This window comes from Harpia harpyja, chromosome 2, assembly GCF_026419915.1.
Source record: "Harpia harpyja isolate bHarHar1 chromosome 2, bHarHar1 primary haplotype, whole genome shotgun sequence".
Taxonomy (NCBI): Eukaryota; Metazoa; Chordata; class Aves; order Accipitriformes; family Accipitridae; genus Harpia; species Harpia harpyja.
This window is the reverse complement of record NC_068941.1, coordinates 23,197,530-23,220,647: the sequence shown is the minus strand read 5'-3', so window position 1 is coordinate 23,220,647 and position 23,118 is coordinate 23,197,530.

The window sequence follows — 23,118 nt, the reverse complement described above, 5'->3', positions numbered from 1 at the left end:
AGCGCCATGAGATGTTGCGTCTCTGGGAAAGCACAGATCCCCAGTGCTGTTGTGCCTGTAGATAGGGTGCCAAGGGTAGGTGAAGAACAGCAAGAGCTTTCAGGGCTGGGCCATTCCTTGTGGGAGAAGGAGCCGGACGTTTGCCTTTTTGTCAACTCTCGGCCATGGCCGAGCACCATGAGACTTTGCGTCTCTGGGAAAGCACAGATCCCCAGTGCTGTTGTGCCTGTAGATAGGGCACCAAGTGACCGTGAAGAGCAGCAAGAGCTTTCAGGGCTGGGCCCTTCCTTGTGGGAGAAGGAGCCGGACGTTTGCCTTTTCGGCAAGAGGCTCTGCTGCGGCCGAGCGCCATGAGAAGTTGCGTCTCTGGGAAAGCACAGATCCCCAGTGCTGTTGTGCCTGTGGATAGGGCGCCAAGTGATCGTGAAGAGCAGGAAGAGCTTTCAGGGCTGGGCCCTTCCTTGTGGGAGAAGTAGCCGGACGTTTGCCTTTTCGGCAAGAGGCTCTGCCGCGGCCGAGCACCATGAGATGTTGCGTCTCTGGGAAAGCACAGATCCCCAGTGCTGTTGTGCCTGTAGATAGGGCGCCAAGGGTAGGTGAAGAACAGCAACAGCTTTCAGGGCTGGGCCCTTCCTTGTGGGAGAAGGAGGCGGACGTTTGCCTTTTCGGCAAGAGGCTCTGCCGTGGCCGAGCACCATGAGATGTTGCGTCTCTGGGAAAGCACAGATCCCCAGTGCTGTTGTGCCTGTAAATAGGGTGCCATGACACCGTGAAGAGCAGCCACAGCTTTCAAGGGCTGGGCCCTTCCTTGTGGGAGAAGGAGCCGGACGTTTGCCTTTTCGGCAAGAGGCTATGCTGTGGCCGAGCGCCATGAGATGTTGCGTCTCTGGGAAAGCATAGATCCCCAGTGCTGTTGTGCCTGTAGATAGGGCGCCAAGTGACCGTGAAGACCAGCAAGAGCTTTCAGGGCTGGGCCCTTCCTTGTGGGAGAAGGAGCCGGACGTTTGCCTTTTCGGCAAGAGGCTCTGCCGCGGCCGAGCACCATGAGATGTTGCGTCTCTGGGAAAGCATAAATCCCCAGTGCGTTTGTGCCTGTAGATAGGGCGCCAAGTGACCGTGAAGAGCAGCAAGAGCTTTCAGGGCTGGGCCCTTCCTTGTGGGAGAAGGAGCCGGACGTTTGCCTTTTCGGCAAGAGGCTGTGCCGTGGCCGAGCACCATGAGATGTTGCGTCTCTGGGAAAGCACAGATCCCCAGTGCTGTTGTGCCTGTAAATAGGGTGCCATGACACCGTGAAGAGCAGCAAGAGCTTTCAGGGCTGGGCCCTTCCTTGTGGGAGAAGGAGCCGGACGTTTGCCTTTTCAGCAAGAGGCTCTGCCGCGGCCGAGCGCCATGAGATGTTGCGTCTCTGGGAAAGCATAAATCCCCAGTGCTGTTGTGCCTGTAGATGGGGCGCCAAGTGACCGTGAAGAGCAGCAAGAGCTTTCAGGGCTGGGCCCTTTCTTGTGGGACAAGGAGCCGTACGTTTGCCTTCCCGGCAAGAGGCTCTGCCGCGGCCGAGCGCCATGAGATATTGCGTCTCTGGGAAAGCACAGATCCCCAGTGCTGTTGTGCCTGTAGATAGGGTGCCAAGGGTAGGTGAAGAACAGCAAGAGCTTTCAGGGCTGGGCCCTTCCTTGTGGGAGAAGGAGCCGGACGTTTGCCTTTTTGGCAAGAGGCTCTGCCGCGGCCGAGCGCCATGAGATGTTGCGTCTCTGAGAAAGCACAGATCCCCAGTGCTGTTGTGCCTGTAGATAGGGTGCCAAGGGTAGGTGAAGAACAGCAAGAGCTTTCAGGGCTGGGCCATTCCTTGTGGGAGAAGGAGCAGGACATTTGCCTTTTTTTCAACTCTCGGCCATGGCCGAGCACCATGAGACTTTGCGTCTCTGGGAAAGCACAGATCCCCAGTGCTGTTGTGCCTGTAGATAGGGCGCCAAGTGACCGTGAAGATCAGCAAGAGCTTTCAGGGATGGGTCCTTCCTTGTGGGAGAAGGAGCCGGATGTTTGCCTTTTCGGCAAGAGTCTCTGCCGCGGCCAAGCGCCATGAGATGTTGCATCTCTGGGAAAGCACAGATCCCCAGTGCTGTTGTGCCTGTAGATAGGGCGCCAAGTGACCGTGAAGATCAGCAAGAGCTTTCAGGGATGGCTGCTTCCTTGTGGGAGAAGGAGCCGGATGTTTGCCTTTTCGGCAAGAGTCTCAGCCGCGGCCGAGCGCCATGAGATGTTGCATCTCTGGGAAAGCACAGATCCCCAGTGCTGTTGTGCCTGTAGATAGGGCACCAAGTGACCGTGAAGAGCAGCAAGAGCTTTCAGGGCTGGGCCCTTCCTTGTGGGAGAAGGAGCCGGACGTTTGCCTTTTCGGCAAGAGGCTCTGCTGCGGCCGAGCGCCATGAGAAGTTGCGTCTCTGGGAAAGCACAGATCCCCAGTGCTGTTGTGCCTGTGGATAGGGCGCCAAGGGACCGTGAAGAGCAGCAAGAGCTTTCAGGGCTGGGCCCTTCCTTGTGGGAGAAGGAGCCGGACGTTTGCCTTTTCGGCAAGAGGCTCTGCCGCTGACGAGCACCATGAGATGTTGCGTCTCTGGGAAAGCACAGATCCCCAGTGCTGTTGTGCCTGTAGATAGGGCGCCAAGGGTAGGTGAAGAACAGCAACAGCTTTCAGGGCTGGGCCCTTCCTTGTGGGAGAAGGAGCCGGACGTTTGCCTTTTTGTCAAGAGGCTCTGCCGTGGCCGAGCACCATGAGATGTTGCGTCTCTGGGAAAGCACAGATCCCCAGTGCTGTTGTGCCTGTAAATAGGGTGCCATGACACCGTGAAGAGCAGCCACAGCTTTCAAGGGCTGGGCCCTTCCTTGTGGGAGAAGGAGCCGGACGTTTGCCTTTTCGGCAAGAGGCTCTGCCGCTGACGAGCACCATGAGATGTTGCGTCTCTGGGAAAGCACAGATCCCCAGTGCTGTTGTGCCTGTAGATAGGGCGCCAAGTGACCGTGAAGAGCAGCAAGAGCTTTCAGGGCTGGGCCCTTCCTTGTGGGAGAAGGAGCCGGACGTTTGCCTTTTCGGCAAGAGGCTCAACCGTGGCCGAGCACCATGAGATGTTGCGTCTCTGGGAAAGCACAGATCCCCAGTGCTGTTGTGCCTGTAAATAGGGTGCCATGACACCGTGAAGAGCAGCAAGAGCTTTCAGGGCTGGGCCCTTCCTTGTGGGAGAAGGAGCCGGACGTTTGCCTTTTCAGCAAGAGGCTCTGCCGCGGCCGAGCGCCATGAGATGTTGCGTCTCTGGGAAAGCACAGATCCCCAGTGCTGTTGTGCCTGTAGATAGGGCGCCAAGGGTAGGTGAAGAACAGCAAGAGCTTTCAGGGCTGGGCCCTTCCTTGTGGGAGAAGGAGCCGTACGTTTGCCTTTTTGGCAAGAGGCTCTGCTGCGGCCGAGCGCCATGAGATGTTGCGTTTCTGGGAAAGCACAGATCCCCAGTGCTTTTTTGCCTGTAGATAGGGCGCCAAGGGACCGTGAAGAGCAGCAAGAGCTTTCAGGGCTGGGCCCTTCATTGTGGGAGAAGGAGCCAGAAGTTTGCCTTTTCGGCAAGAGGCTCTGCCATGGCCGAGCGCCATGAGATGTTGCGTCTCTGGGAAAGCACAGATCCCCAGTGCTTTTGTGCCTGTAAATAGGGTGCCAAGCGTAGGTGAAGAGCAGCAAGAGCTTTCAGGGCTGGGCCCTTCCTTGTGGGAGAAGGAGCCGGACGTTTGCCTTTTCAGCAAGAGGCTCTGCCGCGGCCGAGCGCCATGAGATGTTGCGTCTCTGGGAAAGCACAGATCCCCAGTGCTGTTGTGCCTGTAGATAGGGCGCCAAGGGTAGGTGAAGAACAGCAAGAGCTTTCAGGGCTGGGACCTTCCTTGTGGGAGAAGGAGCCGGACGTTTGCCTTTTTGCCAAGAGGCTCAGCCGCGGCCGAGCATCATCAGATGTTGCGTCTCTGGGAAAGCACAGATCCCCAGTGCTGTTGTGCCTGTAGATAGGGTGCCAAGTGACCGTGAAGAGCAGCAAGAGCTTTCAGGGCTGGGCCCTTCCTTGTGGGAGAAGGAGCCGTACGTTTGCCTTCTCGGCAAGAGGCTCTGCCGCGGCCGAGCGCCATGAGATATTGCGTCTCTGGGAAAGCACAGATCCCCAGTGCTGTTGTGCCTGTAGATAGGGTGCCAAGGGTAGGTGAAGAACAGCAAGAGCTTTCAGGGCTGGGCCCTTCCTTATGGGAGAAGGAGCCGGACGTTTGCCTTTTTGGCAAGAGGCTCTGCCGCGGCCGAGCGCCATGAGATGTTGCGTCTCTGGGAAAGCACAGATCCCCAGTGCTGTTGTGCCTGTAGATAGGGTGCCAAGGGACCGTGAAGAGCAGCAAGAGCTTTCAGGGCTGGGCCATTCCTTGTGGGAGAAGGAGCCGGACGTTTGCCTTTTTGTCAACTCTCGGCCATGGCCGAGCAACATGAGACTTTGCGTCTCTGGGAAAGCACAGATCCCCAGTGCTGTTGTGCCTGTAGATAGGGCGCCAAGTGACCGTGAAAATCAGCAAGAGCTTTCAGGGATGGCTGCTTCCTTGTGGGAGAAGGAGCCGGATGTTTGCCTTTTCGGCAAGAGTCTCAGCCGCGGCCGAGCGCCATGAGATGTTGCATCTCTGGGAAAGCACAGATCCCCAGTGCTGTTGTGCCTGTAGATAGGGCACCAAGTGACCGTGAAGAGCAGCAAGAGCTTTCAGGGCTGGGCCCTTCCTTGTGGGAGAAGGAGCCGGACGTTTGCCTTTTCGGCAAGAGGCTCTGCTGCGGCCGAGCGCCATGAGAAGTTGCGTCTCTGGGAAAGCACAGATCCCCAGTGCTGTTGTGCCTGTGGATAGGGCGCCAAGTGATCGTGAAGAGCAGGAAGAGCTTTCAGGGCTGGGCCCTTCCTTGTGGGAGAAGGAGCCGGACGTTTGCCTTTTCGGCAAGAGGCTCTGCCGCGGCCGAGCACCATGAGATGTTGCGTCTCTGGGAAAGCACAGATCCCCAGTGCTGTTGTGCCTGTAGATAGGGCGCCAAGGGTAGGTGAAGAACAGCAACAGCTTTCAGGGCTGGGCCCTTCCTTGTGGGAGAAGGAGCCGGACGTTTGCCTTTTCGGCAAGAGGCTCTGCCGTGGCCGAGCACCATGAGATGTTGCGTCTCTGGGAAAGCACAGATCCCCAGTGCTGTTGTGCCTGTAAATAGGGTGCCATGACACCGTGAAGAGCAGCCACAGCTTTCAAGGGCTGGGCCCTTCCTTGTGGGAGAAGGAGCCGGACGTTTGCCTTTTCGGCAAGAGGCTATGCTGTGGCCGAGCGCCATGAGATGTTGCGTCTCTGGGAAAGCATAGATCCCCAGTGCTGTTGTGCCTGTAGATAGGGCGCCAAGTGACCGTGAAGACCAGCAAGAGCTTTCAGGGCTGGGCCCTTCCTTGTGGGAGAAGGAGCCGGACGTTTGCCTTTTCGGCAAGACTCTCAGCCGCAGCCGAGCACCATGAGATGTTGCGTCTCTGGGAAAGCACAGATCCCCAGTGCTGTTGTGCCTGTAGATAGGGCGCCAAGTGACCGTGAAGAGCAGCAAGAGCTTTCAGAGCTGGGCCCTTCCTTGTGGGAGAAGGAGCCGGACGTTTGCCTTTTCGGCAAGAGGCTGTGCCGTGGCCGAGCACCATGAGATGTTGCGTCTCTGGGAAAGCACAGATCCCCAGTGCTGTTGTGCCTGTAAATAGGGTGCCATGACACCGTGAAGAGCAGCAAGAGCTTTCAGGGCTGGGCCCTTCATTGTGGGAGAAGGAGCCGGACGTTTGCCTTTTCAGCAAGAGGCTCTGCCGCGGCCGAGCGCCATGAGATGTTGCGTCTCTGGGAAAGCATAAATCCCCAGTGCTGTTGTGCCTGTAGATGGGGCGCCAAGTGACCGTGAAGAGCAGCAAGAGCTTTCAGGGCTGGGCCCTTTCTTGTGGGACAAGGAGCCGTACGTTTGCCTTCCCGGCAAGAGGCTCTGCCGCGGCCGAGCGCCATGAGATATTGCGTCTCTGGGAAAGCACAGATCCCCAGTGCTGTTGTGCCTGTAGATAGGGTGCCAAGGGTAGGTGAAGAACAGCAAGAGCTTTCAGGGCTGGGCCCTTCCTTGTGGGAGAAGGAGCCGGACGTTTGCCTTTTTGGCAAGAGGCTCTGCCGCGGCCGAGCGCCATGAGATGTTGCGTCTCTGAGAAAGCACAGATCCCCAGTGCTGTTGTGCCTGTAGATAGGGTGCCAAGGGTAGGTGAAGAACAGCAAGAGCTTTCAGGGCTGGGCCATTCCTTGTGGGAGAAGGAGCCGGACATTTGCCTTTTTTTCAACTCTCGGCCATGGCCGAGCACCATGAGACTTTGCGTCTCTGGGAAAGCACAGATCCCCAGTGCTGTTGTGCCTGTAGATAGGGCGCCAAGTGACCGTGAAGATCAGCAAGAGCTTTCAGGGATGGGTCCTTCCTTGTGGGAGAAGGAGCCGGATGTTTGCCTTTTCGGCAAGAGTCTCAGCCGCGGCCAAGCGCCATGAGATGTTGCATCTCTGGGAAAGCACAGATCCCCAGTGCTGTTGTGCCTGTAGATAGGGCGCCAAGTGACCGTGAAGATCAGCAAGAGCTTTCAGGGATGGCTGCTTCCTTGTGGGAGAAGGAGCCGGATGTTTGCCTTTTCGGCAAGAGTCTCAGCCGCGGCCGAGCGCCATGAGATGTTGCATCTCTGGGAAAGCACAGATCCCCAGTGCTGTTGTGCCTGTAGATAGGGCACCAAGTGACCGTGAAGAGCAGCAAGAGCTTTCAGGGCTGGGCCCTTCCTTGTGGGAGAAGGAGCCGGACGTTTGCCTTTTCGGCAAGAGGCTCTGCTGCGGCCGAGCGCCATGAGAAGTTGCGTCTCTGGGAAAGCACAGATCCCCAGTGCTGTTGTGCCTGTGGATAGGGCGCCAAGGGACCGTGAAGAGCAGCAAGAGCTTTCAGGGCTGGGCCCTTCCTTGTGGGAGAAGGAGCCGGACGTTTGCCTTTTCGGCAAGAGGCTCTGCCGCTGACGAGCACCATGAGATGTTGCGTCTCTGGGAAAGCACAGATCCCCAGTGCTGTTGTGCCTGTAGATAGGGCGCCAAGGGTAGGTGAAGAACAGCAACAGCTTTCAGGGCTGGGCCCTTCCTTGTGGGAGAAGGAGCCGGACGTTTGCCTTTTCGGCAAGAGGCTATGCTGTGGCCGAGCGCCATGAGATGTTGCGTCTCTGGGAAAGCATAGATCCCCAGTGCTGTTGTGCCTGTAGATAGGGCGCCAAGTGACCGTGAAGACCAGCAAGAGCTTTCAGGGCTGGGCCCTTCCTTGTGGGAGAAGGAGCCGGACGTTTGCCTTTTCTGCAAGACTCTCAGCTGCAGCCGAGCACCATGAGATGTTGCGTCTCTGGGAAAGCACAGATCCCCAGTGCTGTTGTGCCTGTAGATAGGGCGCCAAGTGACCGTGAAGATCAGCAAGAGCTTTCAGGGATGGGTCCTTCCTTGTGGGAGAAGGAGCCGGATGTTTGCCTTTTCGGCAAGAGTCTCAGCCGCGGCCAAGCGCCATGAGATGTTGCATCTCTGGGAAAGCACAGATCCCCAGTGCTGTTGTGCCTGTAGATAGGGCGCCAAGTGACCGTGAAGAGCAGCAAGAGCTTTCAGGGCTGGGCCCTTCCTTGTGGGAGAAGGAGCCGGACGTTTGCCTTTTCGGCAAGAGGCTCTGCTGCGGCCGAGCGCCATGAGAAGTTGCGTCTCTGGGAAAGCACAGATCCCCAGTGCTGTTGTGCCTGTGGATAGGGCGCCAAGTGATCGTGAAGAGCAGGAAGAGCTTTCAGGGCTGGGCCCTTCCTTGTGGGAGAAGGAGCCGGACGTTTGCCTTTTCGGCAAGAGGCTCTGCCGTGGCCAAGCACCGTGAGATGTTGCGTCTCTGGGAAAGCACAGATCCCCAGTGCTGTTGTGCCTGTAGATAGGGTGCCAAGGGTAGGTGAAGAACAGCAACAGCTTTCAGGGCTGGGCCCTTCCTTGTGGGAGAAGGAGCCGGACGTTTGCCTTTTCGGCAAGAGGCTGTGCCGTGGCCGAGCGCCATGAGATGTTGCGTCTCTGGGAAAGCACAGATCCCCAGTGATGTTGTGCCTGTGGATAGGGCGCCAAGTGATCGTGAAGAGCAGCAAGAGCTTTCAGGGCTGGGCCCTTCCTTGTGGGAGAAGGAGCCGGACGTTTGCCTTCTCGGCAAGAGGCTCTGCCGTGGCCGAGCGCCATGAGATATTGCGTCTCTGGGAAAGCACAGATCCCCAGTGCTGTTGTGCCTGTAGATAGGGCGCCAAGTGATGGTGAAGTACAGCAAGAGCTTTCAGGGCTGGGCCCTTCCTTGTGGGAGAAGGAGCCGGACGTTTGCCTTTTCGGCAAGAGGCTCTGCCGCGGCCGAGCGCCATGAGATGTTGCGTCTCTGGGAAAGCACAGATCCCCAGTGCTGTTGTGCCTGTAGATAGGGCGCCAAGTGACCGTGAAGAGCAGCAAGAGCTTTCAGGGCTGGCCCCTTCCTTGTGGTAGAAGGAGCCGGACGTTTGCCTTTTCGGCAAGAGTCTCTGCTGCGGCCAATCGCCATGAGATGTTGCGTCTCTGGGAAAGCACAGATCCCCAGTGCTGTTGTGCCTGTACATAGGGCGCAAGGGTAGGTGAACAGCAGCAAGAGCTTTCAGGGCTGGGCCCTTCCTTGTGGGAGAAGGAGCCAGACGTTTGCCTTTTCGGCAAGAGGCTCTGCTGCGGCCGAGCGCCATGAGATGTTGCGTCTCTGGGAAAGCACAGATCCCCAGTGCTGTTGTGCCTGTAGATAGGGCGCCAAGGGTAGGTGAAGAACAGCAAGAGCTTTCAGGGCTGGGCCCTTCCTTGTGGGAGAAGGAGCCGGACGTTTGCCTTTTTGGCAAGAGGCTCTGCTGCGGCCGAGCGCCATGAGATGTTGCTTCTATGGGAAAGCACAGATCCCCAGTGCTTTTTTGCCTGTAGATAGGGCGCCAAGGGACCGTGAAGAGCAGCAAGAGCTTTCAGGGCTGGGCCCTTCCTTGTGGGAGAAGGAGCCAGAAGTTTGCCTTTTCGGCAAGAGGCTCTGCCATGGCCGAGCGCCATGAGATGTTGCGTTTCTGGGAAAGCACAGATCCCCAGTGCTTTTTTGCCTGTAGATAGGGCGCCAAGGGACCGTGAAGAGCAGCAAGAGCTTTCAGGGCTGGGCCCTTCCTTGTGGGAGAAGGAGCCGGACGTTTGCCTTTTCAGCAAGAGGCTCTGCCGCGGCCGAGCGCCATGAGATGTTGCGTCTCTGGGAAAGCACAGATCCCCAGTGCTGTTGTGCCTGTAGATAGGGCGCCAAGGGTAGGTGAAGAACAGCAAGAGCTTTCAGGGCTGGGCCCTTCCTTGTGGGAGAAGGAGCCGGACGTTTGCCTTTTTTCCAAGAGGCTCAGCCGCGGCCGAGCATCATCAGATGTTGCGTCTCTGGGAAAGCACAGATCCCCAGTGCTGTTGTGCCTGTAGATAGGGTGCCAAGTGACCGTGAAGAGCACCAAGAGCTTTCAGGGCTGGGCCCTTCCTTGTGGGAGAAGGAGCCGTACGTTTGCCTTCTCGGCAAGAGGCTCTGCCGCGGCCGAGCGCCATGAGATATTGCGTCTCTGGGAAAGCACAGATCCCCAGTGCTGTTGTGCCTGTAGATAGGGTGCCAAGGGTAGGTGAAGAACAGCAAGAGCTTTCAGGGCTGGGCCCTTCCTTGTGGGACAAGGAGCCGGACGTTTGCCTTTTTGGCAAGAGGCTCTGCCGCGGCCGAGCGCCATGAGATGTTGCGTCTCTGGAAAGCACAGATCCCCAGTGCTGTTGTGCCTGTATATAGGGTGCCAAGGGTAGGTGAAGAACAGCAAGAGCTTTCAGGGCTGGGCCATTCCTTGTGGGAGAAGGAGCCGGACGTTTGCCTTTTTTTCAACTCTCGGCCATGGCCGAGCACCATGAGACTTTGCGTCTCTGGGAAAGCACAGATCCCCAGTGCTGTTGTGCCTGTGGATAGGGCGCCAAGTGATCGTGAAGAGCAGGAAGAGCTTTCAGGGCTGGGCCCTTCCTTGTGGGAGAAGGAGCCGGACGTTTGCCTTTTCGGCAAGAGGCTCTGCCGTGGCCGAGCACCATGAGATGTTGCGTCTCTGGGAAAGCACAGATCCCCAGTGCTGTTGTGCCTGTAAATAGGGTGCCATGACACCGTGAAGAGCAGCCACAGCTTTCAGGGCTGGGCCCTTCCTTGTGGGAGAAGGAGCCGGACGTTTGACTTTTCGGCAAGAGGCTATGCTGTGGCCGAGCGCCATGAGATGTTGCGTCTCTGGGAAAGCATAGATCCCCAGTGCTGTTGTGCCTGTAGATAGGGCGCCAAGTGTCCGTGAAGAGTGAAGAGCAGCAAGAGCTTTCAGGGCTGGGCCCTTCCTTGTGGGAGAAGAGAGCGGACGTTTGCCTTTTCGGCAAGACTCTCAGCCGCAGCCGAGCACCATGAGATGTTGCGTCTCTGGGAAAGCACAGATCCCCAGTGCTGTTGTGCCTGTGGATAGGGCGCCAAGTGATCGTGAAGAGCAGGAAGAGCTTTCAGGGCTGGGCCCTTCCTTGTGGGAGAAGGAGCTCGGACGTTTGCCTTTTCGGCAAGAGGCTCTAGCTGCGGCCGAGCGCCATGAGAAGTTGCGTCTCTGGGAAAGCACAGATCCCCAGTGCTGTTGTGCCTGTGGATATGGCGCCAAGTGATCGTGAAGAGCAGGAAGAGCTTTCAGGGCTGGGCCCTTCCTTGTGGAGAAGGAGCCGGACGTTTGCCTTTTCGGCAAGAGGCTCTGCCGTGGCCGAGCACCATGAGATGTTGCGTCTCTGGGAAAGCACAGATCCCCAGTGCTGTTGTGCCTGTAGATAGGGCGCCAAGGGTAGGTGAAGAATCAGCAAGAGCTTTCAGGGCTGGGCCCTTCCTTGTGGGAGAAGGAGCCGGACGTTTGCCTTTTTGGCAAGAGGCTCTGCTGCGGCCGAGCGCCAGGAGATGTTGCTTCTATGGGAAAGCACAGATCCCCAGTGCTTTTTTGCCTGTAGATAGGGCGCCAAGGGACCGTGAAGAGCAGCAAGAGCTTTCAGGGCTGGGCCCTTCCTTGTGGGAGAAGGAGCCAGAAGTTTGCCTTTTCGGCAAGAGGCTCTGCCATGGCCGAGCGCCATGAGATGTTGCGTTTCTGGGAAAGCACAGATCCCCAGTGCTTTTTTGCCTGTAGATAGGGCGCCAAGGGACCGTGAAGAGCAGCAAGAGCTTTCAGGGCTGGGCCCTTCCTTGTGGGAGAAGGAGCCGGACGTTTGCCTTTTCAGCAAGAGGCTCTGCCGCGGCCGAGCGCCATGAGATGTTGCGTCTCTGGGAAAGCACAGATCCCCAGTGCTGTTGTGCCTGTAGATAGGGCGCCAAGGGTAGGTGAAGAACAGCAAGAGCTTTCAGGGCTGGGCCCTTCCTTGTGGGAGAAGGAGCCGGACGTTGCCTTTTTTCCAAGAGGCTCAGCCGCGGCCGAGCATCATCAGATGTTGCGTCTCTGGGAAAGCACAGATCCCCAGTGCTGTTGTGCCTGTAGATAGGGTGCCAAGTGACCGTGAAGAGCACCAAGAGCTTTCAGGGCTGGGCCCTTCCTTGTGGGAGAAGGAGCCGTACGTTTGCCTTCTCGGCAAGAGGCTCTGCGCGGCCGAGCGCCATGAGATATTGCGTCTCTGGAAAGCACAGATCCCCAGTGCTGTTGTGCCTGTAGATAGGGTGCCAAGGGTAGGTGAAGAACAGCAAGAGCTTTCAGGGCTGGGCCCTTCCTTGCTGGGACAAGGAGCCGGACGTTTGCCTTTTTGGCAAGAGGCTCTGCCGCGGCCGAGCGCCATGAGATGTTGCGTCTCTGGGAAAGCACAGATCCCCAGTGCTGTTGTGCCTGTATATAGGGTGCCAAGGGTAGGTGAAGAACAGCAAGAGCTTTCAGGGCTGGGCCATTCCTTGTGGGAGAAGGAGCCGGACGTTTGCCTTTTTTTCAACTCTCGGCCATGGCCGAGCACCATGAGACTTTGCGTCTCTGGGAAAGCACAGATCCCCAGTGCTGTTGTGCCTGTGGATAGGGCGCCAAGTGATCGTGAAGAGCAGGAAGAGCTTTCAGGGCTGGGCCCTTCCTTGTGGGAGAAGGAGACGGACGTTTGCCTTTTCGGCAAGAGTCTCTGCTGCGGCCGATCGCCATGAGATGTTGCGTCTCTGGGAAAGCATAGATCCCCAGTGCTGTTGTGCCTGTACATAGGGCGCAAGGGTAGGTGAACAGCAGCAAGAGCTTTCAGGGCTGGGCCCTTCCTTGTGGGAGAAAGGAGCCAGACCGTTTGCCTTTTCGGCAAGAGGCTCTGCTGCGGCCGAGCGCCATGAGATGTTGCGTCTCTGGGAAAGCACAGATCCCCAGTGCTGTTGTGCCTGTAGATAGGGCGCCAAGGGTAGTTGAAGAACAGCAAGAGCTTTCAGGGCTGGGGCCCTTCCTTGTGGGAGAAGGAGCCGGACGTTTGCCTTTTTGGCAAGAGGCTCTGCTGCGGCCGAGCACCATGAGATGTTGCTTCTATGGGAAAGCACAGATCCCCAGTGCTTTTTTGCCTGTAGATAGGGCGCCAAGGGACCGTGAAGAGCAGCAAGAGCTTTCAGGGCTGGGCCCTTCCTTGTGGGAGAGGAGCCAGAAGTTTGCCTTTTCGGCAAGAGGCTCTGCCATGGCCGAGCGCCATGAGATGTTGCGTCTCTGGAAAGCACAGATCTCCAGTGCTTTTTTGCCTGTAGATAGGGCGCCAAGGGACCGTGAAGAGCAGCAAGAGCTTTCAGGGCTGGGCCCTTCATTGTGGGAGAAGGAGCCAGAAGTTTGCCTTTTTCGGCAAGAGGCTCTGCCATGGCCGAGCGCCATGAGATGTTGCGTCTCTGGGAAAGCACAGATCCCCAGTGCTTTTGTGCCTGTAAATAGGGTGCCAAGCGTAGGTGAAGAGCAGCAAGAGCTTTCAGGGCTGGGCCCTTCCTTGTGGGAGAAGGAGCCGGGACGTTTGCCTTTTCAGCAAGAGGCTCTGCCGCGGCCGAGCGCCATGAGATGTTGCGTCTCTGGAAAAGCACAGATCCCCAGTGCTGTTGTGCCTGTAGATAGGGCGCCAAGGGTAGGTGAAGAACAGCAAGAGCTTTCAGGGCTGGGCCCTTCCTTGTGGGAGAAGGAGCCGGACGTTTGCCTTTTTGCCAAGAGGCTCAGCCGCGGCCGAGCATCATCAGATGTTGCGTCTCTGGGAAAGCACAGATCCCCAGTGCTGTTGTGCCTGTAGATAGGGTGCCAAGTGACCGTGAAGAGCAGCAAGAGCTTTCAGGGCTGGGCCCTTCCTTGTGGGACAAGGAGCCGGACGTTTGCCTTCTCGGCAAGAGGCTCTGCCGCGACCGAGCGCCATGAGATATTGCGTCTCTGGGAAAGCACAGATCCCCAGTGCTGTTGTGCCTGTAGATAGGGTGCCAAGGGTAGGTGAAGAACAGCAAGAGCTTTCAGGGCTGGGCCCTTCCTTGTGGGAGAAGGAGCCGGACGTTGCCCTTTTTGGCAAGAGGCTCTGCCGCGGCCGAGCGCCATGAGATGTTGCGTCTCTGGGAAAGCACAGATCCCCAGTGCTGTTGTGCCTGTATATAGGGTGCCAAGGGTAGGTGAAGAACAGCAAGAGCTTTCAGGGCTGGGCCATTCCTTGTGGGAGAAGGAGCCGGACGTTTGCCTTTTTTTCAACTCTCGGCCATGGCCGAGCACCATTAGACTTTGCGTCTCTGGGAAAGCACAGATCCCCAGTGCTGTTGTGCCTGTAGATAGGGCACCAAGTGACCGTGAAGAGCAGCAAGAGCTTTCAGGCTGGGCCCTTCCTTGTGGGAGAAGGAGCCGGACGTTTGCCTTTTCGGCAAGAGACTCTGCTGACGGCCGAGCGCCATGAGAAGTTGCGTCTCTGGGAAAGCACAGATCCCCAGTGCTGTTGTGCCTGTGGATAGGGCGCAAGTGATCGTGAAGAGCAGGAAGAGCTTTCAGGGCTGGGCCCTTCCTTGTGGGAGAAGGAGCCGGACGTTTGCCTTTTCGGCAAGAGGCTCTGCCGCGGCCGAGCACCATGAGATGTTGCGTCTCTGGGAAAGCACAGATCCCCAGTGCTGTTGTGCCTGTAGATAGGGCGCCAAGGGTAGGTGAAGAACAGCAACAGCTTTCAGGGCTGGGCCCTTCCTTGTGGGAGAAGGAGCCAGGACGTTTGCCTTTTCGGCAAGAGGGCTCTGCCGTGGCCGAGCACCATGAGATGTTGCGTCTCTGGGAAAGCACAGATCCCCAGTGCTGTTGCTGCCTGTAAATAGGGTGCCATGACACCGTGAAGAGCAGCAAGAGCTTTCAGGGCTGGGCCCTTCCTTGTGGGAGAAGGAGCCGGACGTTTGCCTTTTCGGCAAGAGGCTCTGCTGCGGCCTGAGCGCCATGAGAAGTTGCGTCTCTGGGAAAGCACAGATCCCCAGTGCTGTTGTGCCTGTGGATAGGGCGCCAAGTGATCGTGAAGAGCAGGAAGAGCTTTCAGGGCTGGGCCCTTCCTTGTGGGAGAAGGAGACGGACGTTTGCCTTTTCGGCAAGAGTCTCTGCTGCGGCCGATCGCCATGAGATGTTGCGTCTCTGGGAAAGCATAGATCCCCAGTGCTGTTGTGCCTGTACATAGGGCGCAAGGGTAGGTGAACAGCAGCAAGAGCTTTCAGGGCTGGGCCCTTCCTTGTGGGAGAAGGAGCCAGACGTTTGCCTTTTCGGCAAGAGGCTCTGCTGCGGCCGAGCGCCATGAGATGTTGCGTCTCTGGGAAAGCACAGATCCCCAGTGCTGTTGTGCCTGTAGATAGGGCGCCAAGGGTAGGTGAAGAACAGCAAGAGCTTTCAGGGCTGGGCCCTTCCTTGTGGGAGAAGGAGCCGGACGTTTGCCTTTTTGGCAAGAGGCTCTGCTGCGGCCGAGCACCATGAGATGTTGCTTCTATGGGAAAGCACAGATCCCCAGTGCTTTTTTGCCTGTAGATAGGGCGCCAAGGGACCCGTGAAGAGCAGCAAGAGCTTTCAGGGCTGGGCCCTTCCTTGTGGGAGAAGGAGCCAGAAGTTTGCCTTTTCGGCAAGAGGCCTCTGCCATGGCCGAGCGCCATGAGATGTTGCGTCTCTGGGAAAGCACAGATCTCCAGTGCTTTTTTGCCTGTAGATAGGGCGCCAAGGGACCGTGAAGAGCAGCAAGAGCTTTCAGGGCTGGGCCCTTCATTGTGGGAGAAGGAGCCAGAAGTTTGCCTTTTCGGCAAGAGGCTCTGCCATGGCCGAGCGCCATGAGATGTTGCGTCTCTGGGAAAGCACAGATCCCCAGTGCTTTTGTGCCTGTAAATAGGGTGCCAAGCGTAGGTGAAGAGCAGCAAGAGCTTTCAGGGCTGGGCCCTTCCTTGTGGGAGAAGGAGCCGGACGTTTGCCTTTTCAGCAAGAGGCTCTGCCGCGGCCGAGCGCCATGAGATGTTGCGTCTCTGGGAAAGCACAGATCCCCAGTGCTGTTGTGCCTGTAGATAGGGCGCCAAGGGTAGGTGAAGAACAGCAAGAGCTTTCAGGGCTGGGCCCTTCCTTGTGGAGAAGGAGCCGGACGTTTGCCTTTTTGCCAAGAGGCTCAGCCGCGGGCCGAGCATCATCAGATGTTGCGTCTCTGGGAAAGCACAGATCCCCAGTGCTGTTGTGCCTGTAGATAGGGTGCCCAAGTGACCGTGAAGAGCACCAAGAGCTTTCAGGGCTGGGCCCTTCCTTGTGGGACAAGGAGCCGGACGTTTGCCTTCTCGGCAAGAGGCTCTGCCGCGGCCGAGCGCCATGAGATATTGCGTCTCTGGGAAAGCACAGATCCCCAGTGCTGTTGTGCCTGTAGATAGGGTGCCAAGGGTAGGTGAAGAACAGCAAGAGCTTTCAGGGCTGGGCCCTTCCTTGTGGGAGAAGGAGCCGGACGTTTGCCTTTTTGGCAAGAGGCTCTGCCGCGGCCGAGCGCCATGAGATGTTGCGTCTCTGGGAAAGCACAGATCCCCAGTGCTGTTGTGCCTGTAGATAGGGCACCAAGTGACCGTGAAGAGCAGCAAGAGCTTTCAGGGCTGGGCCCTTCCTTGTGGGAGAAGGAGCCGGACGTTTGCCTTTTCGGCAAGAGGCTCTGCTGCGGCCGAGCGCCATGAGAAGTTGCGTCTCTGGGAAAGCACAGATCCCCAGTGCTGTTGTGCCTGTAGATAGGGCGCCAAGTGATCGTGAAGAGCAGGAAGAGCTTTCAGGGCTGGGCCCTTCCTTGTGGGAGAAGGAGCCGGACGTTTGCCTTTTCGGCAAGAGGCTCTGACGCGGCCGAGCACTATGAGATGTTGCGTCTCTGGGAAAGCACAGATCCCCAGTGCTGTTGTGCCTGTAGATAGGGCGCCAAGGGTAGGTGAAGAACAGCAACAGCTTTCAGGGCTGGGCCCTTCCTTGTGGGAGAAGGAGCCGGACGTTTGCCTTTTCGGCAAGAGGCTCTGCCGTGGCCGAGCACCATGAGATGTTGCGTCTCTGGGAAAGCACAGATCCCCAGTGCTGTTGTGCCTGTAAATAGGGTGCCATGACACCGTGAAGAGCAGCCACAGCTTTCAGGGCTGGGCCCTTCCTTGTGGGAGAAGGAGCCGGACGTTTGCCTTTTCGGCAAGAGGCTATGCTGTGGCCGAGCGCCATGAGATGTTGCGTCTCTGGGAAAGCATAGATCCCCAGTGCTGTTGTGCCTGTAGATAGGGCGCCAAGTGACCGTGAAGACCAGCAAGAGCTTTCAGGGCTGGGCCCTTCCTTGTGGGAGAAGGAGCCGGACGTTTGCCTTTTCGGCAAGACTCTCAGCCGCAGCCGAGCACCATGAGATGTTGCGTCTCTGGGAAAGCACAGATCCCCAGTGCTGTTGTGCCTGTAGATAGGGCGCCAAGTGACCGTGAAGAGCAGCAAGAGCTTTCAGGGCTGGGCCCTTTCTTGTGGGACAAGGAGCCGTACGTTTGCCTTCCCGGCAAGAGGCTCTGCCGCGGCCGAGCGCCATGAGATATTGCGTCTCTGGGAAAGCACAGATCCCCAGTGCTGTTGTGCCTGTAAATAGGGTGCCATGACACCGTGAAGAGCAGCCACAGCTTTCAGGGCTGGGCCCTTCATTGTGGGAGAAGGAGCCGGACGTTTGCCTTTTCAGCAAGAGGCTCTGCCGCGGCCGAGCTCCATGAGATGTTGCGTCTCTGGGAAAGCATAAATCCCCAGTGCTGTTGTGCCTGTAGATGGGGCGCCAAGTGACCGTGAAGAGCAGCAAGAGCTTTCAGGGCTGGGCCCTTTCTTGTGGGACAAGGAGCCGTACGTTTGCCTTCCCGGCAAGAGGCTCTGCCGCGGCCGAGCGCCATGAGATATTGCGTCTCTGGGAAAGCACAGATCCCCAGTGCTGTTGTGCCTGTAGATAGGGCGCCAAGTGACCGTGAAGATCAGCAAGAGCTTTCAGGGTTGGGTCCTTCCTTGTGGGAGAAGGAGCCGGATGTTTGCCTTTTCGGCAAGAGTCTCAGCCACGGCGAAGCGCCATGAGATGTTGCATCTCTGGGAAAGCACAGATCCCCAGTGCTGTTGTGCCTGTAGATAGGGCGCCAAGTGACCGTGAAGAGCAGCAAGAGCTTTCAGGGCTGGGCCCTTCCTTGTGGGAGAAGGAGCCGGACGTTTGCCTTTTCGGCAAGAGGCTCTGCTGAGGCCGAGCGCCATGAGAAGTTGCGTCTCTGGGAAAGCACAGATCCCCAGTGCTGTTGTGCCTGTGGATAGGGCGCCAAGTGATCGTGAAGAGCAGGAAGAGCTTTCAGGGCTGGGCCCTTCCTTGTGGGAGAAGTAGCCGGACGTTTGCCTTTTCGGCAAGAGGCTCTGCCGCGGCCGAGCACCATGAGATGTTGCGTCTCTGGGAAAGCACAGATCCCCAGTGCTGTTGTGCCTGTAGATAGGGCGCCAAGGGTAGGTGAAGAACAGCAACAGCTTTCAGGGCTGGGCCCTTCCTTGTGGGAGAAGGAGCCGGACGTTTGCCTTTTCGGCAAGAGGCTCTGCCGTGGCCGAGCACCATGAGATGTTGCGTCTCTGGGAAAGCACAGATCCCCAGTGCTGTTGTGCCTGTAAATAGGGTGCCATGACACCGTGAAGAGCAGCCACAGCTTTCAAGGGCTGGGCCCTTCCTTGTGGGAGAAGGAGCCGGACGTTTGCCTTTTCGGCAAGAGGCTATGCTGTGGCCGAGCGCCATGAGATGTTGCGTCTCTGGGAAAGCATAGATCCCCAGTGCTGTTGTGCCTGTAGATAGGGCGCCAAGTGACCGTGAAGACCAGCAAGAGCTTTCAGGGCTGGGCCCTTCCTTGTGGGAGAAGGAGCCGGACGTTTGCCTTTTCGGCAAGACTCTCAGCCGCAGCCGAGCACCATGAGATGTTGCGTCTCTGGGAAAGCACAGATCCCCAGTGCTGTTGTGCCTGTAGATAGGGCGCCAAGTGACCGTGAAGAGCAGCAAGAGCTTTCAGGGCTGGGCCCTTCCTTGTGGGAGAAGGAGCCGGACGTTTGCCTTTTCGGCAAGAGGCTGTGCCGTGGCCGAGCACCATGAGATGTTGCGTCTCTGGGAAAGCACAGATCCCCAGTGCTGTTGTGCCTGTAAATAGGGTGCCATGACACCGTGAAGAGCAGCAAGAGCTTTCAGGGCTGGGCCCTTCATTGTGGGAGAAGGAGCCGGACGTTTGCCTTTTCAGCAAGAGGCTCTGCCGCGGCCGAGCGCCATGAGATGTTGCGTCTCTGGGAAAGCATAAATCCCCAGTGCTGTTGTGCCTGTAGATGGGGCGCCAAGTGACCGTGAAGAGCAGCAAGAGCTTTCAGGGCTGGGCCCTTTCTTGTGGGACAAGGAGCCGTACGTTTGCCTTCCCGGCAAGAGGCTCTGCCGCGGCCGAGCGCCATGAGATATTGCGTCTCTGGGAAAGCACAGATCCCCAGTGCTGTTGTGCCTGTAGATAGGGTGCCAAGGGTAGGTGAAGAACAGCAAGAGCTTTCAGGGCTGGGCCCTTCCTTGTGGGAGAAGGAGCCGGACGTTTGCCTTTTTGGCAAGAGGCTCTGCCGCGGCCGAGCGCCATGAGATGTTGCGTCTCTGAGAAAGCACAGATCCCCAGTGCTGTTGTGCCTGTAGATAGGGTGCCAAGGGTAGGTGAAGAACAGCAAGAGCTTTCAGGGCTGGGCCATTCCTTGTGGGAGAAGGAGCAGGACATTTGCCTTTTTTTCAACTCTCGGCCATGGCCGAGCACCATGAGACTTTGCGTCTCTGGGAAAGCACAGATCCCCAGTGCTGTTGTGCCTGTAGATAGGGCGCCAAGTGACCGTGAAGATCAGCAAGAGCTTTCAGGGATGGGTCCTTCCTTGTGGGAGAAGGAGCCGGATGTTTGCCTTTTCGGCAAGAGTCTCAGCCGCGGCCAAGCGCCATGAGATGTTGCATCTCTGGGAAAGCACAGATCCCCAGTGCTGTTGTGCCTGTAGATAGGGCGCCAAGTGACCGTGAAGATCAGCAAGAGCTTTCAGGGATGGCTGCTTCCTTGTGGGAGATGGAGCCGGATGTTTGCCTTTTCGGCAAGAGTCTCAGCCGCGGCCGAGCGCCATGAGATGTTGCATCTCTGGGAAAGCACAGATCCCCAGTGCTGTTGTGCCTGTAGATAGGGCACCAAGTGACCGTGAAGAGCAGCAAGAGCTTTCAGGGCTGGGCCCTTCCTTGTGGGAGAAGGAGCCGGACGTTTGCCTTTTCGGCAAGAGGCTCTGCTGCGGCCGAGCGCCATGAGAAGTTGCGTCTCTGGGAAAGCACAGATCCCCAGTGCTGTTGTGCCTGTGGATAGGGCGCCAAGGGACCGTGAAGAGCAGCAAGAGCTTTCAGGGCTGGGCCCTTCCTTGTGGGAGAAGGAGCCGGACGTTTGCCTTTTCGGCAAGAGGCTCTGCCGCTGACGAGCACCATGAGATGTTGCGTCTCTGGGAAAGCACAGATCCCCAGTGCTGTTGTGCCTGTAGATAGGGCGCCAAGGGTAGGTGAAGAACAGCAACAGCTTTCAGGGCTGGGCCCTTCCTTGTGGGAGAAGGAGCCGGACGTTTGCCTTTTTGCCAAGAGGCTCTGCCGTGGCCGAGCACCATGAGATGTTGCGTCTCTGGGAAAGCACAGATCCCCAGTGCTGTTGTGCCTGTAAATAGGGTGCCATGACACCGTGAAGAGCAGCCACAGCTTTCAAGGGCTGGGCCCTTCCTTGTGGGAGAAGGAGCCGGACGTTTGCCTTTTCGGCAAGAGGCTATGCTGTGGCCGAGCGCCATGAGATGTTGCGTCTCTGGGAAAGCATAGATCCCCAGTGCTGTTGTGCCTGTAGATAGGGCGCCAAGTGACCGTGAAGAGCAGCAAGAGCTTTCAGGGCTGGGCCCTTCCTTGTGGGAGAAGGAGCCGGACGTTTGCCTTTTCGGCAAGACTCTCAGCTGCAGCCGAGCACCATGAGATGTTGCGTCTCTGGGAAAGCACAGATCCCCAGTGCTGTTGTGCCTGTAGATAGGGCGCCAAGTGACCGTGAAGAGCAGCAAGAGCTTTCAGGGCTGGGCCCTTCCTTGTGGGAGAAGGAGCCGGACGTTTGCCTTTTCGGCAAGAGGCTCAACCGTGGCCGAGCACCATGAGATGTTGCGTCTCTGGGAAAGCACAGATCCCCAGTGCTGTTGTGCCTGTAAATAGGGTGCCATGACACCGTGAAGAGCAGCAAGAGCTTTCAGGGCTGGGCCCTTCCTTGTGGGAGAAGGAGCCGGACGTTTGCCTTTTCAGCAAGAGGCTCTGCCGCGGCCGAGCGCCATGAGATGTTGCGTCTCTGGGAAAGCACAGATCCCCAGTGCTGTTGTGCCTGTAGATAGGGCGCCAAGGGTAGGTGAAGAACAGCAAGAGCTTTCAGGGCTGGGCCCTTCCTTGTGGGAGAAGGAGCCGTACGTTTGCCTTTTTGGCAAGAGGCTCTGCTGCGGCCGAGCGCCATGAGATGTTGCGTTTCTGGGAAAGCACAGATCCCCAGTGCTTTTTTGCCTGTAGATAGGGCGCCAAGGGACCGTGAAGAGCAGCAAGAGCTTTCAGGGCTGGGCCCTTCATTGTGGGAGAAGGAGCCAGAAGTTTGCCTTTTCGGCAAGAGGCTCTGCCATGGCCGAGCGCCATGAGATGTTGCGTCTCTGGGAAAGCACAGATCCCCAGTGCTTTTGTGCCTGTAAATAGGGTGCCAAGCGTAGGTGAAGAGCAGCAAGAGCTTTCAGGGCTGGGCCCTTCCTTGTGGGAGAAGGAGCCGGACGTTTGCCTTTTCAGCAAGAGGCTCTGCCGCGGCCGAGCGCCATGAGATGTTGCGTCTCTGGGAAAGCACAGATCCCCAGTGCTGTTGTGCCTGTAGATAGGGCGCCAAGGGTAGGTGAAGAACAGCAAGAGCTTTCAGGGCTGGGACCTTCCTTGTGGGAGAAGGAGCCGGACGTTTGCCTTTTTGCCAAGAGGCTCAGCCGCGGCCGAGCATCATCAGATGTTGCGTCTCTGGGAAAGCAAAGATCCCCAGTGCTGTTGTGCCTGTAGATAGGGTGCCAAGCGTAGGTGAAGAGCAGCAAGAGCTTTCAGGGCTGGGCCCTTCCTTGTGGGAGAAGAAGCCAGACGTTTGCCTTTTCGGCAAGAGTCTCAGCCCCGGCCGCGCGCCATGAGATGTTGCGTCTCTGGGAAAGCACAGATCCCCAGTGCTGTTGTGCCTGTAGATAGGGCGCCAAGTGACCGTGAAGAGCAGCAAGAGCTTTCAGGGCTGGGCCCTTCCTTGTGGGAGAAGGAGCCGGACGTTTGCCTTCTCGGCAAGAGGCTCTGCCGCGGCCGAGCGCCATGAGATATTGCGTCTCTGGGAAAGCACAGATCCCCAGTGCTGTTGTGCCTGTAGATAGGGTGCCAAGGGTAGGTGAAGAACAGCAAGAGCTTTCAGGGCTGGGCCCTTCCTTGTGGGACAAGGAGCCGGACGTTTGCCTTTTCGGCAAGAGGCTCTGCCGCGGCCGAGCGCCATGAGATGTTGCGTCTCTGGGAAAGCACAGATCCCCAGTGCTGTTGTGCCTGTATATAGGGTGCCAAGGGTAGGTGAAGAACAGCAAGAGCTTTCAGGGCTGGGCCATTCCTTGTGGGAGAAGGAGCCGGACGTTTGCCTTTTTTTCAACTCTCGGCCATGGCCGAGCACCATGAGACTTTGCGTCTCTGGGAAAGCACAGATCCCCAGTGCTGTTGTGCCTGTGGATAGGGCGCCAAGTGATCGTGAAGAGCAGGAAGAGCTTTCAGGGCTGGGCCCTTCCTTGTGGGAGAAGGAGCCGGACGTTTGCCTTTTCGGCAAGAGGCTCTGCCGTGGCCGAGCACCATGAGATGTTGCGTCTCTGGGAAAGCACAGATCCCCAGTGCTGTTGTGCCTGTAAATAGGGTGCCATGACACCGTGAAGAGCAGCAAGAGCTTTCAGGGCTGGGCCCTTCCTTGTGGGAGAAGGAGCCGGACGTTTGACTTTTCGGCAAGAGGCTATGCTGTGGCCGAGCGCCATGAGATGTTGCGTCTCTGGGAAAGCATAGATCCCCAGTGCTGTTGTGCCTGTAGATAGGGCGCCAAGTGACCGTGAAGACCAGCAAGAGCTTTCAGGGCTGGGCCCTTCCTTGTGGGAGAAGGAGCCGGACGTTTGCCTTTTCGGCAAGACTCTCAGCCGCAGCCGAGCACCATGAGATGTTGCGTCTCTGGGAAAGCACAGATCCCCAGTGCTGTTGTGCCTGTGGATAGGGCGCCAAGTGATCGTGAAGAGCAGGAAGAGCTTTCAGGGCTGGGCCCTTCCTTGTGGGAGAAGGAGCCGGACGTTTGCCTTCCCGGCAAGAGGCTCTGCCGCGGCCGAGCGCCATGAGATATTGCGTCTCTGGGAAAGCACAGATCCCCAGTGCTGTTGTGCCTGTAAATAGGGTGCCATGACACCGTGAAGAGCAGCCACAGCTTTCAGGGCTGGG